Below are 17,001 nucleotides of genomic sequence, written 5' to 3' on the forward strand. Positions count from 1 at the left end.
ATTTTTATTTTATTTTTTCATAAAATTTATTAAGAAAAATTTAAATCTACGGCTTTTAAGGTTTTATGGAATGACACTCACTAAAATTATGGACCAAAGGACACTCACCTTTGTATAAATGCAACAATAAATCCAATGGTCTTTGTGGTGGGCCTTTTGTGTTGTTGGGCTTGAGTCTCGTTTGCTACTCTGTGGCCTATAGATCTGAGGTAAGGGAGTTAGAGTTGGCCTAAATGAAACCTACTTTAGGCCAATTTGTGCACAAATTGAGCCCTCCCAATATGGACACCTCTCAACAAGGGTATTGAGTGTACGGTGTGCCCACAACTGAAACAGCTATTACAAATGTTATGGCAAAAATACAATACAGCAAAATAACTAAAGTACTAAACGAATAACATTAACACTTAAATAAGAAAAGAAAGCTTGGTAAAGTCACAGTGGGATAATACAGCAGTTAATGACTGTAAACTATTCACCCAGCAAGCATGAAAAAAAAAAAAAAGCTTGCCTGCCATGGAAAGTAAAGGAACCGATCCCCAACGTGAGTAACCTTAGAGATGGCTTCTGCCATAGAAGTTACACACTTTGGAAAAATGACATAAATGGTTTAAGTTTCAATCCTTTAGCTCCTAAAGAGTGAGTCTGTCGAGAGGGAGAGATTTGGGTAGCCTATTGATGCATGCCTCTATTCCTACCACTCAAGCTTCACTCTAGTTTTTTTGTGATTTCCTTTTCTTTTCTCTCTTTTTCTTCCTTGTTCTACCTCTTCTTCTTTCGTGCCCTTCTTCCCTTTTTTTGTGATGTCCTCTATTGACCCTCTACTGTTCACAACTACCATCCTTTATACTGTCTGCCATGATAAAATTTGTCATTTTTACCCTTCAACTACTTTTGGCTCCTCGTGGGTGTCCTTCCAAGACTGCCCAGCCACTACCATTGCACTGAATGTGTTAGTTGCACCACTCCTTATTTCCAGACAAAAATGGCTTGTCTTGTTTCTTACCTCTCTTTGCTTTCACTACTCTTATTTGGATAAGGATTAAATCTCTCCCTCATTTACCTTTATGGCATGCATCAAGTGGTCATAGCTCATATTTACTTCTTTTGGGTGAGATGTCATCCTAGTAGGACATTTCTCCCCAAAGAAGTTTGAGCGGGAATCCCAAAATAGACCCCATCTTTCTCCCCACTGCTAGACCACACCCTCTGATACCCTTGGCCCGTGGCCCACCTCCCATGTATTGACTAGGTACAAGTAGGTGGTGCCTTGGCCCTTTATGTATGCTCCACTTCCGTCTAAATTTGTTTCTTTCTAGTCTTCACGTCATTTTTGTTGCCTCCATATTTGTCTGATTTTGCTGTATGTTCTGGTTGGTGTTTATCTCTTGTGGCGTGAAGGATGTGTGGGCTTTTAGGCTCATGTTCCCTGCCTTTCATCCCTTCCTCAAACTGAGCATTGCTTCGGTGGAGGCCCTCACCTTCCTGTTAAGCCCATGTTCTTTTCTTTCCTGTGTCTGTGGGCCTCTTGGTTATGAATCCTGTCATACCACTTCATCGTGCCTATTATAGTATTACCTTTCCTTTTTATTTCATGTTACCCATGGGCTTACGGGCTAATGCTCCTACTGTGTCAGCCCACTTCTTTATCAATCTTTTGCTCAAGGCTTCCTTGGCCCATTTCCCACATCTTCACCTCTTTCGGGTTTTATTGGCCAACATTCCTATTGTGCCAGCCCATTTCATTTCTCGGGCTTCTTCGACCCATTTACTTCTTCTTTACCTCTTTTACTCTTATGGGCTTTTTACTAGATCCTTTGAGCTTCCTCGGCCCAATTACCACACCCTTATCTCTTATTTACTTTTCGGGCTTACTATCCTTTAAGCCATCCCAATGAATTTACTAATTCATTTCCTAGGCTTCCCTAGCTCATTTACTTCCTCTTTACCTCTTATTATTCCCATGGACTTACTACTCCATTCCTTAGGCTTACTCGGCCCATTTACTGCCTCTTTACCTCTTTTGATTCTTGTGGGCTTGCTAGCCATTAATTCTGCCTTTTCATCCTGCTGGGCTAACTTCCTTATTTCCTTACTATTTTTCCCTTTTCCACCTTTTCTATATTGTTGGGCTTCTTTTGCTATTGGACTGTTTGTCAAAAGTGGGCATCAATAGTCTTTATATCTTTTTTAAGTGAGACGACATTTCTTAAAATTTCCAACAAACATAGGACAAAATTATACAATATTCTAATAATACAATAGTTTTATATTCCATCCTCTTATATAAATAATGAGAAAAATACTATTAATACTGTGAGAAAATTATATAATATATATATATATATATTAATAGGTAAAACTGAGAGAAAATTCAATTAGATTTTAAATTGGAATTCAATTAGAGTTTAATTTTGCGCCACGTGTCCCATCTAATTTAAGTTTTTTAATTTTTCTTGTGTCAAATGAGTTAATTTAGTGTAGAAAACGATGAGCTCAATATAAATAAACCATAAAAAAATCTAATAATATATCTAACTCTATATATAAAATTAGAGGAAGAGAGAGTTTGAATAATTTTATACTTATGAGCCTTTTTTTGTATAACTAAAAACAATTCAAATTTATAAGTCATTTATAACTTTGCCTATTAGCAAAGTTTAGAGAAAATCCAATTAGATTCTACAATTAAAGTCCAATCTTGCGTCATGTGTCCTAAATTATTTATTTTTAGAGAGAGTTTTATTTCTTAATTTTTGAGTCAAATGTGGAATATATCATATCATAAATATGCATTCAAGTGAGTTATTGCATACAAAAACCAAAGAGTCTATAAATAATGAACAAATAATTTTTTTAAATGACAAATTTACATTTTCTTGCTAATAATATTCTTACAAGACTTTTTAAAGAGTTAAAAAATATATAAGAATAACTATCAATAATATTTAAATTATATATGTAAGAATCATACTTTGTGTCTTAATGTATATTTTAAGTATATTCATACATATGCATGGGGTTACAAACTAATTTATATAATATACCATGACTATGTATGGTCCATTACTAACTAGGTAGTATATATTTGTTTTTCTAAACCAAAGTTTAGAGAATTCAATTAGAATCAAAATTAGATTTTGCTTTTGTTAGATTTCTATACAAATTAAATTGTTTAGATTTTTGCTGTTATTTTTTCTCTGAACTAATAAGCATATTTTTTTTTATATTGTTTCTATTCAAATATTTTGTATGCAAAGATATTGAACGTAACAAATTGTAATTGAGCTGAACGATTCTATACATTTATCCCCATTCAATTTAGGAGATACTATTTGACAAATTTATTATTTTATTTTGTGTTGTATTTAGTAGAATTTCACAGACACTAATTGTGAATTAATATTATATATGTAGTATCTAATAATGATTTTCAAAATTATATACGTAATAACAATGTAATGAGAAACTTGGTGTAACCAATATCATGAAAATTGTAAGAAAAAATTATATTAGTACCTCCAAATGTCCTAGTCGAACTATGTCCTATATGTTTAATAACCCAAACTAACATCAATAACACTGCTACAATTTACACATGGGTTACATACTAGTAGTCTAATAATACAATACAATAGTGTGATCTATTATTATGTAAGAGAAGAGAGTACAACATTATTGTACTTTTTAGAGTATTGTATAATTACCGACATTCATAATCCCTCATCCCTCCAATATTGAAGTCCAAATCTCCTATTTCTTTCTTCTAAAAAAAAAAAAAAAAAAAAATCTCCTATCTCTAACCTAAACATATTGATGTCACTTAAGGTCAAAGTCAATGCTTTTACTTGTTCGTTATCTCTCCTCTTGTGTGCATCCCCTCGATTGTCAATTGTTGAAATTCAAACTCCTTTCTAACGAGGAGAACTTGAATCCGAATCTGAATCTTCCTTTCCCACACTATTTATAAGAAAAATAAAACACATTTTCATCCCCAAATTTTTCTCTAACTAGTTGCTCTTTCCAATTATTAACGTTTTCATCTTTTAGCTTCTTGAACCATGCAATGTGATGTACATTTGGGTGTGCTAATGGGTTTGGAATTATGTAGTTGTGGCAGCCAAGTATATTTCCAAAATCCAAATTCTAAATTGAACTTCTGTTTCCAACTCTACCACAAATGCCTTTCTCAAGAATTTTCCTACTTAAGCGTTGTCCTGATAAACAAGGAAGGATTGAAGACTAAACACGTGACCCCTTTTTTTGGGTTTGAAACTCATGGATTGTGTTCTGTTTTTGTTTGGTGTGAAGATGAAAGAAATTAAGAGAAAGTTCTAGGTTTTGTTGTTGTTTTAGTTTGCCTTTTTGATGGATGAGAGCGTAGTTCAGCTCAGCTTTGTGTGTTTTCTGTATGAATTTTCTTCTGGGTATTGTTTGTCTGGTTAGAAAATTGGGATGGAAAAGAAAGTTCTGATGAACTGTGCATTCTGTTTTGTGTGGTCAATGATGGATGGCAAGCTCAAGATAACTTTTAAAAAAATAAAAATAAAAACAAAAAATCATCAAAGTTTTCTTTGTGAACTGTTTGGTTTCTTGGAACGATAAGGAAGAATAGAGAGAAAATGAAACTTATGAATCTTGATTCTTAATCTTTTTTGTTGTGGTCTTTCAAGAATGAAAAAGTTTGTTTCAAAAGAGTGATTATCTGAGTTTGTGTGTGTGTGTGTGTGTGGTGATGGGTTTGGATAGGTGGATCGTTGTATCATGGGTCTGTGTTTGTGTGGCTCTGTGTGTTGAAACAGGGGAAAATGAAAAGAAAAAGAGAAATAATAAAAAAAAATGAAAAAGAATATTTAAATAAAATGGGAAAAAAAAATCAAATTTTAGGATATTGAGTGTGTTGTAAAATGGGGTATGATATAATTGGTAAAATAGTTTTTTGGGATAATAAAATAAAATGGGATAACATTTTCGGTTGGAAATGCTCTAAAGCCAATATTCTATTTGCCTTTTCTTTTGTGAGTAAATAGAGTAACCCCCTTTTCAATTAATTCAACTTTACTTTTTCACTTTTGGTCCTACCATAAAACTGATATTTCTGTTTTATTATAAGAGTATAGTTTTGGAGTTGATTATAAAATTCAGAATTGCTCCCACTGCCTTTAAATAAAAAGCAAAAAAGACCCCCACCCAAATTCAAACTTTATGAGTTATGAACTTATGATCCTTGTCACCAAGAAAGAAAGAATTCCAACAGGAAATTAATGATAAGATTATAAGGCTACACTCCTCAGATCAAACATCCCTCAAATCGCATACCACGAAAAAAATACATAATTTTTGCTACAACTCTCCCACTTGATTGATTATGATTGGTGAAGAAAAAGTAATGGGTCCATGTGAAAGTGTCAGACAGTTATCTCAGCTTACCAAGTTGTACCAAAAATTGAGAATTTGTTTATGGTGGTAGAAGAATTCTATATACCTACTCATGTCAAGCACCAAAATCTGCAACGGCATGTTGATCACAGCACATTGCACTCTTTTTTTGAGAAACAAACGCATACACACCTTAGGGAGAAAGAATTAGATCCTAATAGCGTATTATACTATGATCGCATATCAAATAAGCATAATTCTTTGAAAGGACCGATGGGAAACAAACCAAGAAAACCATGCTCACACCAAATCTTTTTATTTATTTCTTTTTAATTTTTTATGAATACCTGAAATATATGTATTAAGAAGAACTTAAAGGAACAGAGTGAGATGAAGAAGCCCCTTCTCCTCCATTAGTATTCAAAACAAAATTCGGGATGGTGGAGATGGAGTGTCTTCCTCAGATTACACCAAATCATTATTACATGTAAGATACACTCAAAATCATATATCGAGCAACCATTCCAACGCAGTGTTTTCATAATATCAATTTGGTAACCAGGAAAAAATAGATGTCTTCCTCAAATGTTAAAGTAAAGCATTTTCACAAGCTGCTCACAAGTAAACCTGACTGAAGATGCTGTAGGCTCCAAGCTACAGCCAAATCCGCCACAATTGTTTAGTACTACATGAATTTTCTTTTTTTATCAGATAAACACACAATCAATACCCGTATGCAATTTTGGCCCAATGCAACTTAGATTGAGCCAACATCTCAGCACGTTCCGCAGTTAGTCTCTCCTTCCAATAGTCTTTGCACCTGTAAGAACTTTCAAGGGTCAATAATGATAACGTTTTCTTATACAAAGAAAGGAGGTTTACATCTCTTTACCTTCTTTTTAAGAGCATATCCAGTTCTAACATGTGCACTGCTTTTGCCTATACTCCAACCTACACCAGAGCATTTTAAGAAAGAGATCAAGTAAATGACTTAAATCTTAAATCTTCGTTTTATTTAGATCTAACAATTTGCATATCAAAATAAACATTAAAGGTTAACAGCGACATAAATTTTATATTTTTTTTCAAGAGAGAGAGATTCAAAAGCTAATTTAGCATCAGAACTTTCAACTAGTTTTCCAAAGAAGATAAACTCAAGAAAGATTATTGAAAGCTTGAATTTGTGTGAAAATACAAGAGTTTGTTTAGACCCCCAATAAAAAGTTACAGCTTGATTGTTTTTACTCTAACTTAAACTAAGTGCGGAATAAGAGTAAATGCGAGCGAACAAATGATAAAACTACTTTAAGCCATATTCAACAAACATCAACATTAAAATGAAAGTTAAAAGAGTAGGGAAGAAAGATGCAAACACAAGATAACACCGAGACATGTTATCAAAGAGGAAACTAAAGAACTCGGCGAAAAACCTCTCTGCCCTCCAAGCGGTAAATTGATCCACTAGCGAATAAGTTGGAGTACACGAATAACAAAAGACCCTTCAAGCCTAGTCTACCCTATGTACTTGAGCCCTCCAAGCTCCTGCTATTAACTGACTTAACGAAGTCTTGTGTTCTCTAGCTTTCTAGATTACACAATTCAGCCCGATTGCATCCGCCAAACGATTGGCTTCTTCCAATACTGCCCAGCAGTACCAAAACCTCACTTTACACTTAGATTGGGTGTGGTAAGTGTTTGGGCCATCAACCTCTCAAGGATATGGATATGAAGAGGTAGGAGTAGAGAAAAATCACAAAAGATTGTGTAGATGATTGTGGGTATGAAAATCTCTAACTCTCAAGGGTAATATCTAGGGGTTTTTCTCTGAAAAGCACTCCTTACAATATGCGAGTAATGAGGGTATAAATAGTGTGGGTGAAGACATGGTAGAGCAGATATGCTAAAATAGCAAAACAGAATATTTCACGGGTATTTTGCAGGAAGGCCTTACCCGCGAATTACTCGCGAAAACTAGCTGTCATGACTCTTCGCATTCCAGTCATGTGCTTTGCACGTGGCTCACTTTGCAGGATAGCTTCTCGCAAATCTTCTCGCGAAATCCACTTGGTCTTCAATAAGATCTTGAGTCTCCACACTCTCTCTTACACATAACCCTTACAATAAAATCCCATATAAAATACAGGGTAAACATAATTGAACAAAATTACAATCAAATTTGGCACGGAATTAAAGCCAATACAAAATAGTTGTAAATAACAACTTTACAATTGTAAGGATGATATTTTATCAAATCCATGTAAGTTAAACTTTAGCGTGTTTAAGTACAAATATAAACTTGCACCACAAAGAAAAATCCACCACATAATGCAAAATTCACAATTCACTTTTGGAGATCTTTAATGAATTTTCACATGTAGGCTATTCAACACCTGCTCTGGAACTCTTCTCCTTTACTAGAAATATACTTAAAAAAAAAAAAGAGGAAACCATGAATTATAGGTAGGAAAGCATCCAATGATTAAAAAAGCGGCAGAAAGATAGGAGAAAGTTAAAGGACAAGGCTCTATCAATTTGTATAACAAAGTGATTATGTTTATTAACATGTTTTTTCAAAACACAAACTTGCACCAGCCAACTGGAATGTCTGAGCATACCGGAATTACCTAACTACAAATTCGTATTTCAATTGGTTATTAGCTAGAAAAAAATTAGAAACCAATTGTTTAAATTTCAACATGTGCTATGAACTTTGCTCATTTACTACAAATGTACTTTTTAAGAAAGTAAATCGCAAACTTTAACTGAGAAAGCATCTGTTATTAAAATGGAGAAAGCAAGTGAGAAGGCCCTACCAATTGTATAATAAGATCAAGTTTATATGTTTGCATAAAGTGGAATGCCAAATTGTAATTTAAAATATCAAATTTTTTCATTTCCTAGATAAAATAAATAAATACAAGACAAGACAAAAATGACATAGAAAGGGGTGTTTTTTTATATCAATTAGTGCTGCCCAATTTCTTCATATACTAAATACAAACCTCTCTGCATATTGGACACTTCGACTTTGGACTTGCTGCTCTAAGGCCATCAAAGAGAAACACAGAAGCAGATGAACAAGCACAGGACTTACAGAAAAGATGACCACAACTCAAAGCATACGGATTAAAAACAATATCCTGTAAAAGTGTAATGAAATAGACATAAGAGAACACATACAAAATCCAAAATTTTGTTTTCTTTGCAGTATGACTGAAAGTAAGATCTCACCAAGCAAATAGCACAAGTCAGATCAAATTCTAGCTTTATCAGATGTGGAAGCATCAATGTCATTACAGGTGGGTTCGCATTGAAATCACAGGAAAAGTTACTAGAAAACTCCTTGAAGACTCCATCATCTGATCCATTAGAATTCAAGTAAAAGGCGCCCAATTCTATAAGCCAAGGTGATTGCAAAAGCTCAACATGTTCAGCCCGCAACTTGGATTTGAAATTCCTTCCGTTTACAGATCCATGAATCTAAAATAGAACATTAAAATCACTGAAATCATTGTTTGATACAGAAAAAATATCAACAAAATCAGTAAGTCTAATTAGTAGATATATACAAATTGGGGGCATACTTTGTCATACTTCTTAAGAATCTTTCTGATTGCAATCGCATTCATGAGAGCGTATTCAATCAGCATCCATCCTTCTAGTACCATGGCTTGCTGATCATTCCTGAAACAACGACGCAAGTTCAATACATATCTTTGCATTCCAGTGGCAACATGAAGATGAAGGAGATGCCTGACTCTCGAGCTAAAGCATCCAGCTATTTGTGAAGCTTCCTTCATCAACTCAGAAAAGAACTTCTGATCACACACTACAAATTCCACAAAGCTTCATAACTTTTAGAGTATGTCAAAGAAGCAAAAAAAATCAATCATGGCACAAACAAAAATTATATATATATATATATATTATAGGTCTCGATTAAGCCTTATGCAGAATTCTCACAAATGGGAATGTAATAATCCTACAAAAAAATTCCTCTTCCTTCATCCTTCAGATACTCTTAAGCAGAAATTATTTCACATTTAGTACAATTAAAAAAAAAAAAAATTAAATAAGACAATAATATAAACTTTTCAAATACTTAAGAATGTCCGATGACAGTTGACTCCCATTTAAAACTAACATTTCTTTGTCCTTTCACCTTTCCTCAAAAACTAAAAACTCAACTTGGATTGGAGTTTACCCATGATTCTTATAATTATTTAGAATACAGAATTGACCTTACACTGTTATTTGCTTCATCAAAAGCAACTTTTCATCACCATTTCCCTATCTCTTAGATTGGAGAGCTAACCCATTATTGAACAAGGATTTTTCTATATATATATATATATATATATATATATATGTATATAAAGAAGCTAAACTATTATCAAAATCATCATCTCCATAGCTGAAAAAATAATTCTGGGTAAAAAAAAAAAACCTTACATGGGCAAGATTGGCATTGGCAGCCAGAAGAATCAGAAGTGCAAGAGTGACGTAAAGCGTTGCAGCTCCGACAGGTGTTGAGTACTTTCTTGAGAGTGTTATAATCGACATGCCCACATTTTTCCAAGAACCTGTCCTGTTCTCCATGCAGGTACTCCGTGAACGCCTCTCCAAATTTCTTTTTTTTTTTCCCAACTTTTTCTCTTTTTTTCAATAATTAGATTTTGTACAGCTTGAATGATTTTAATATTTTCACCAGTATTTGGTTTTATTTTTTCTTTTTCTTTTTTAAAACCAGTTGGTTGATGAAGAAGGGCGAGAAATTTTTGAAAACTTCTTTTTTACCTGTCTCAGTTCTTTCGTTTTTTTTCACTGATCCTTCCACAGTTCTCTCAACGATCAAAAACGCGGTTCGAATGTGATTTTGAGAGTAAACGGCAGCGAATATCTATATATATTTTTTCAATATATATACAGATATTCATCTATATATATATTGAAAATATGTTTCTCAAAAAAAATATATATATATTGAAAATATTGATTCAGGTTGAGTTTGGATTCGGCTTATATTGCGTCCACGTTTGCCTTCAAGCGTTTCAGGCTTTTTTTTTTTTTTTTGGCAGCCGCACTTGTTGACTTTTCCACCGTGAACAGTGTATTCATGCACTGTTCACGGATCCACAAATTAGACTTTTCAGCAACTTTTTTATTAAAAATGGATCCCACGGTACTATTCACATATTTAAAAATTATTTTGCTACAGTGTTTTCAGTTTTCAGTTTTCAGTTTTCAGTTTCAGCAAAATAAGATCTATCCAAACAGACCCTCAATATATATAATCAACTCAACCACGCGTTTACATGATTGTAAACGCGTGGTTGAGTTGACCAAAATGGCGATTTCTTTTTGGTAAAAGATTTCCTTAGTTTTAGAGTATTCGCTTGCTCAAAAAAAAAAAAAAAATATTCCCTTGCACGTGCAATTTATTTATTTATTTATTTTTAAATTTTAAGAATGGACAAAGGTTTGTTCCAAATATACTTAGAACTATCTTTTTCAACTCATTACACGGTACTTTATAAAACTATCTATGTATCTATATATATATATATATAGTAAATATTATTTAAACTATCCTCATCATTCACGTTTTACCCTTGTGATGAGACTCTTTTAGTGTTATTTTCATTGGGTAAATTACAACTTGGCTGTTAGATATTTTTATTCAAATATCATATTTTATTTTAATTCTCATTTAAGTGAATTGAAGAAATTAATTTTTCACATAATGACAAATACATACTTTGCTAAATTTAAAATTCAAATTTAAATTAAAATTTGAATAGCAGCTGTCAATGTTTTTAGTTAGGGAAATTTCTAAACATTAACGTGATGTTTAATACTCCCCCTCAAAAAAAAAAAAAAAAAAAAAGCGTGATGTTTAATACCATCATTGCCAGCATTTTTTAGTTTTATTGCAATATATATACTTTCCATTATAAACGTTTTACTTTCAAACATGCTTAATTGAATTATTAAGATGGTAACGTTAATAGATGGAAGGTTTTCAACAACTTAAGTGTACAACTATTTTCTAAATTATTTATATGCTATAATAAGTTACCATATCTAAACATTTACTATTTGGTTTAATGAAAAGTCAACGGTCTAAGTAACTCAATCCAAGTCTCTATGGTCAAGATTTTGAAATAGTGAGCTCTTGTGAGAGGTTTTGCTTAGGGAGAGTGTTTGATTCATTTTATGTTTTGTTTTTGGTTTAAAAGGTGTTAGTCTTACGACAAATGTGGAGCTAGGTTATGGACCCCTAATGAAAACAACCTCAGATAGGTAAAATATCAAAATTCAAATAACAGGTAGGTAAGTTGAATTTCGGGCAAACCACAGGTGGATAAATTGTAATTTTCCCTTTTCCATATATCCAAATTTGAAGTTTACATAGTTGCTCACTTAGGAGTGTCATGAGGCTACCTTAAAAATGAACAAATTAAGATGAGAGAAATCTATAATATGAGATATTTAAAGATGTAGTGCCTACTTTTATGAAGGCGATAGAGTAATTAGAGAAATAAAGATAAAAAGAAAGAGAAAGAAATTTAATAAAAACAAATGATATGTTCATACCTTCTCAATTGAGTTTTGAGTGATTGACTTCCTTTGAAATTAGTGAGAACATGTGAATAGATGTGCAATATTAAATTTGGTTTTTAGAAATTGAAGAAGAAATATAAAGGATGATAAAGATGGAGAGACATTTAGAATGAAGTAATTGCATGTTATTGGGAGTATAAAGTTAGTGCGAATGTGGGAGTAGATATGTTCAAGAGAACCAAAAAAAAAAAAAAATGTATGTATCTTTTTTTAAAAAGAAAAATTGTTTATTGGTAAATTGTTTTCAAAATTTATCTAAAATTTAGGAGTTTAAAATTAGTAATTTTACATATCTAAATTATTTAAATTTTCTAAACATGTGAATTTGAGAGTATTTAGGGCATAAAAAAGTAGGAATCCAAACAAAAAAAACCTCTTAAATAGCAATATAGACAAGTCACATAATTCGTTAAAAAAAAGTCATATGACCAAATATACACATGAATTGTTTCTTCAATTGCTACATAATGGGTTGGAAGAAGATAGTTTCAAACATATTTGGAACCAAACTTTTTTCTTTTAGCATAAGAACTTACTTTTTTCTATTTTACATGACACTTTTCAAAAACACTCACAATAGATTATCTATTATATTGTCTATTGAATAAAAATATCAATTTTCCTTGAGGTTTTAATCGTTTCTCTCTCTTCATGCATCATAATCACCATCCACTCTCTTCATTCATGCTCGAAAAACGCAAAAAATAAATAACAATGTATATACACAGCTATAGTAGTTAGAGAACTCACATCAATGGGTGCATAGTAGAAAAAGATGTAGAATTTACACAAATTTCCTTAAAATTGACCCATATTAGCTTGTTTATAGTTGTACAATTTACAAAAGAGCTACAATAATCGTGTATATGCACAATTATTGTAGTTGTGTATACATTATTTAATTAATCTCCTTTTTTTTTATCACTCTTCTTACCAGAGTTCTCCTATCTCTTGGTTAGTTGGTCTCTTTCCCTTTTTTTTCTCTCTCTCTTTGTACCAGACTTCTCTTCTCCGTTGGTTTCTTTAAAAAAGAAAAAGAAAAATTCTCTCTTCATACAAGACTCCTCTTCTCCTTTGATCCTTTTTTTTTTTTTCTCAATCTTTGTTTTCCTTCCTTGTTTATTTCTCTTCCCCTTTATTCCAGACCACCACCCTAAACCAACCACAAAACCACTGCCTGACCGAGCCTCTTTTATTGCTTGACTAAAAAAAAAAAAAAAAAAAACAAACAAACAAATAGGTCATGTAGTCAATCAAGGGTGTGTTGATGGAGGCTAGTTACTTGATGAAGGGTAGGTTTATGATGGTTACTTGATGATGGGTGTGGGTTAATCTGTTGATGGTGGCTGGTTGCTTGGTGATTTTGGTTGTGTTAGATCTCTAAGAGAGAATGAGCAATGAGAGGATTATAGAAAGAAGGAGAGAGTGTGAAGGAAATAATAAAAAATGGAGAAGAATGAATATTTTATTGAAATAAATTTTTAGGATAGATAATCTGTTATGGGTGTTTTTTAAAAGTAATTATGTAAAATAGAAAAGTATGTTCTTTTTGTTAAATAGATAGAAATTTTTAAAAGAGCTAATACGAATGCTCTTAAAATGAAAAATGAACCAAAAATGCATGACTTTACACGGACTGATATGGGTGATTTTTAAGGTTTATTGGCCAAAATTTTGCATTGAGGCCATTTTGCATGGACTGATGCAAGTTCTCTCTTACTTGCTTAGCACATGTAATTCTTTTCTTTTTTTATTACTTAAAAAAAAGTTTATGTTCAAACTTTGGAGTTATTTTTCTCCAAAACATTATGTGACAATTAAAGAGATTATCCATGTGTAGTTTAGTCACATAACTTTTTTAAATAATACACATAAATAGTCTTGGAAATGGGCAAGTATTGGGTTGGAGGAAATCCTCCAAAAACCGAGAACACCAACCAAATTGACAGATCTACACTTGATTGATAGCTTTTGATGGCTTTTGACTACCTTAATGTGTTGGGTTATCGATTGCGCTTTATATAGACAAAGTTTTCCTCCAAATCAATTTGAAATAATCTCCTTTAACCTGCTATGTGGCGATTTTATAAGATTATCTACATGTATTATTTAAACAAGCTACATGGCTCGTTAAAAATGTTATGTGACTAAAAATACATATATATAGTTTTTTCAACCGTCACATAGTGAGTTGAAGGAAAATTCCTTCAAATCAATTTAGAGGTAAACTTTTTTCTTTAATTTATTCCCCTCTCCCTAAATCAATTTGTCAAAATGTTTATTTTCCCTTTTTTGGATGTTCTCAACGCAGGGCCGGCTCAACAAATTTTGGGGCCTTAAGCGAAAATTTTAAATGGGGCTTTTTTATAATTAAATATTAATAAAATAAAATATATTTATATATTGAATTTTTTTTATTTAAAATCTATTTTTCTTGCTTTTTGAGATGCAAAATTACTAATTAAGTTTTTGTATTTAAGTTCTTCTAACATTTCTTTTTCAATTGATAATATAGCTAATCTACTTAATCTTTCTTGTGACATAGTAGACCTTAAATAAGATTTTATTAATTTTAAGAAGTTTTTCATATCTGGATAAATATTTCCTAGTAGACATTTATAATGAGAAAATATTTATAGATAAATAAAACACAATTTATAATTAAAAATGATAATTTAACTAAAAATAAAAATTTAAAGTATAGAATAATAGAACCTGGTTATTGCAATTTTTCTAAAACCATAACCACTTGAAAGTTTAAACTTGCACAAATAAAAATTAATTTAATACATGGTTTAATAAATTAGTGTCACTATAATACAAATTATTTGATATAATACACATCAAATCATTAATTGGCATTATAATTTATGATGATAGATAAAGTGTCAAATTAAAAAAAAAAAAAAAAAGGTGAGAAACCGTCGGACCAAATAACTGTGGTCAGTGGTCTTTAACCAAAAAAAAAAAAAAACTCTGGTCAGTGGTCTGTCACGTCTGTGGGCTGTACTGTACAGCCCACAGACGTGACAAACCTGTACTCCTATAAAAAAAAAAAAAAAAAAAAGTGAGAACCATCCAGCCTTTTCTCCACTAGATCTTATATTTCTATGGCTAAGTTTTAAAGCAGAAAAAGGTCCACAGAGGGAGAGGGGCAGAATTAGAATAGCATCATAGCAAAAAAACGTGTCCCATCCCATCAAAGAGGCAGTGCAGTGAAAGTATGAAACAAACTAAAAATATATATAATTTACGTTAAAAAAATAGAAGACTCTTGAGTATTTATTTTCAGAAAGACAAAGAGAAAGAGGGGAAGAACTGAAGCAGAAGAATACCATCTGTGAATGTCGGCTGGTAGACTGGTATGCTGGAATCAACAAAGAAAAATTTCAAGCTAGAGGGCTAACTGAGTTGATGGAAAAAGATCAAAAATCAAGATGAAGATGAAGATAAGAAAGGTAAGACCGTAAGAATATAGATGGAGAGGCAGAGAGATAGAGGGATGAGAGGTTTTTCTTTTGTTTTTGACATTTATAATCTCTATTTTAGTATATTTCAAGACAATTACGTTATATTATTAATGAATTTGTCTGCTATTAATTTTAATTTTAGCATATTTCAAGAATGGGTTAATACATTTGTCTCCTAAAATTTAATTATGTTAGCTGAACTTTGACTTTTTTTTTTTTTTTTTTTTCCAGTTTAATCTTTTGCATTTTAGGATATAATGGGCTTTTTTAATGCATTTTATTGATCAATAAAAATACTTAAAATTTTTTTTAACTAAAATATATAAATAAATATATTATATATATAAATTTTTTTTTACAAGTGGGGCCTTCTTTTATTTGGGGGCCTTAGGCGGTTGCATCTCTTGCATCTACTGTTGAGCCGGCCCTGTCTCAACGTTTGGGGTTTTGGCCAATTTGTTAAAACATTACTCGATCTAATACCAAAAAACATGCACAATATTTTCTACAACTCTCCCACTTGATTGATTAAGATTGGTGAATAAAAAGTAGTGGACCCATATAAAAGTGTCAGACAACCGTCACAATTTGCCATGTAGGAGAGTTGTGATAAAAGTTGTGAATTTGTTTGTGGTGGTAGAAGAACTCTACATGTCCACTCATGTCAAGCACCAAAATCTACAAGGGCATGTTGATCACGTCATATTGCACACTTCTTTTTTAGGGCAGGACTTAGGTACAATATTTAAGTGTATTTTTTAATGTGGATTTTTTCTCATGCGATTCAAGTGTATTTTTTAATTAAGTAGCCACATGGTTGAATCTTAAAAGGGAATTCTAAGTAACAACACCTAAAGTATTGTACTTAAGTTTTGTCTTTTTTTTTTTTTTTTTTAAGTAAACACATATACACATAAGGGAGAGAGAAAGAGGCTCTAATAGCGTATTGCACTATAATCGCATGTTAAATAAGCATATTTCTTTGAAAGGACCAATGGGAAACAAACCAAGAAAACCATGCTCACACCAAATCTTATTTATTTATGTATGAATATCTGAAATATTTGTATTAAGAAGAACAACTTAAAGGAAACAGAGTGAGAGGAAGAAGCCCCTTCTCCTCCAGGAGGATTCAAAACAAAATCCGGGATGGTGGAGATTGGAGTGTCTTCCTCTTAGATTACACCAAATCATTATTACATGTCAAATACACACAAAATCATGTATCGAACACCGAATCATTATTACATGTTAGATACACACAAAATAGATGCCTTCCTCAAATGTTAAAGTACGTCATTTTCACGAGCTGCTCACAAGTAAATCTGTCTGAAGATGCCGCCAGGCTCCAAATCTAGAGCCAAATCCACCACAATTGTTTAGTTACTACTTGAATTTTATTGTTTTATCAGATAAACCACACAGTCAATACCCAATTGCATTCCTGGCATGTGTACCCCAATACAACTTAGATTGAGTCAACATCTCAGCACGTTCTTCAGTTAGTCTCTCCTTCCAATAGTCTTTG

At 32.2% G+C, this 17,001-nt stretch overlaps 1 pseudogene; it reads right to left on the reverse strand.

The window, feature by feature from the left end:
- Window positions 1-6,014: 6,014 nt before the first annotated feature.
- On the reverse strand, window positions 6,015-10,039 carry LOC126691173 (probable E3 ubiquitin-protein ligase BAH1-like; annotated as a pseudogene).
- Window positions 10,040-17,001: the final 6,962 nt, after the last annotated feature.

Source organism: Quercus robur, chromosome 7, assembly GCF_932294415.1.
Source record: "Quercus robur chromosome 7, dhQueRobu3.1, whole genome shotgun sequence".
NCBI classification, from domain to species: domain Eukaryota; kingdom Viridiplantae; phylum Streptophyta; class Magnoliopsida; order Fagales; family Fagaceae; genus Quercus; species Quercus robur.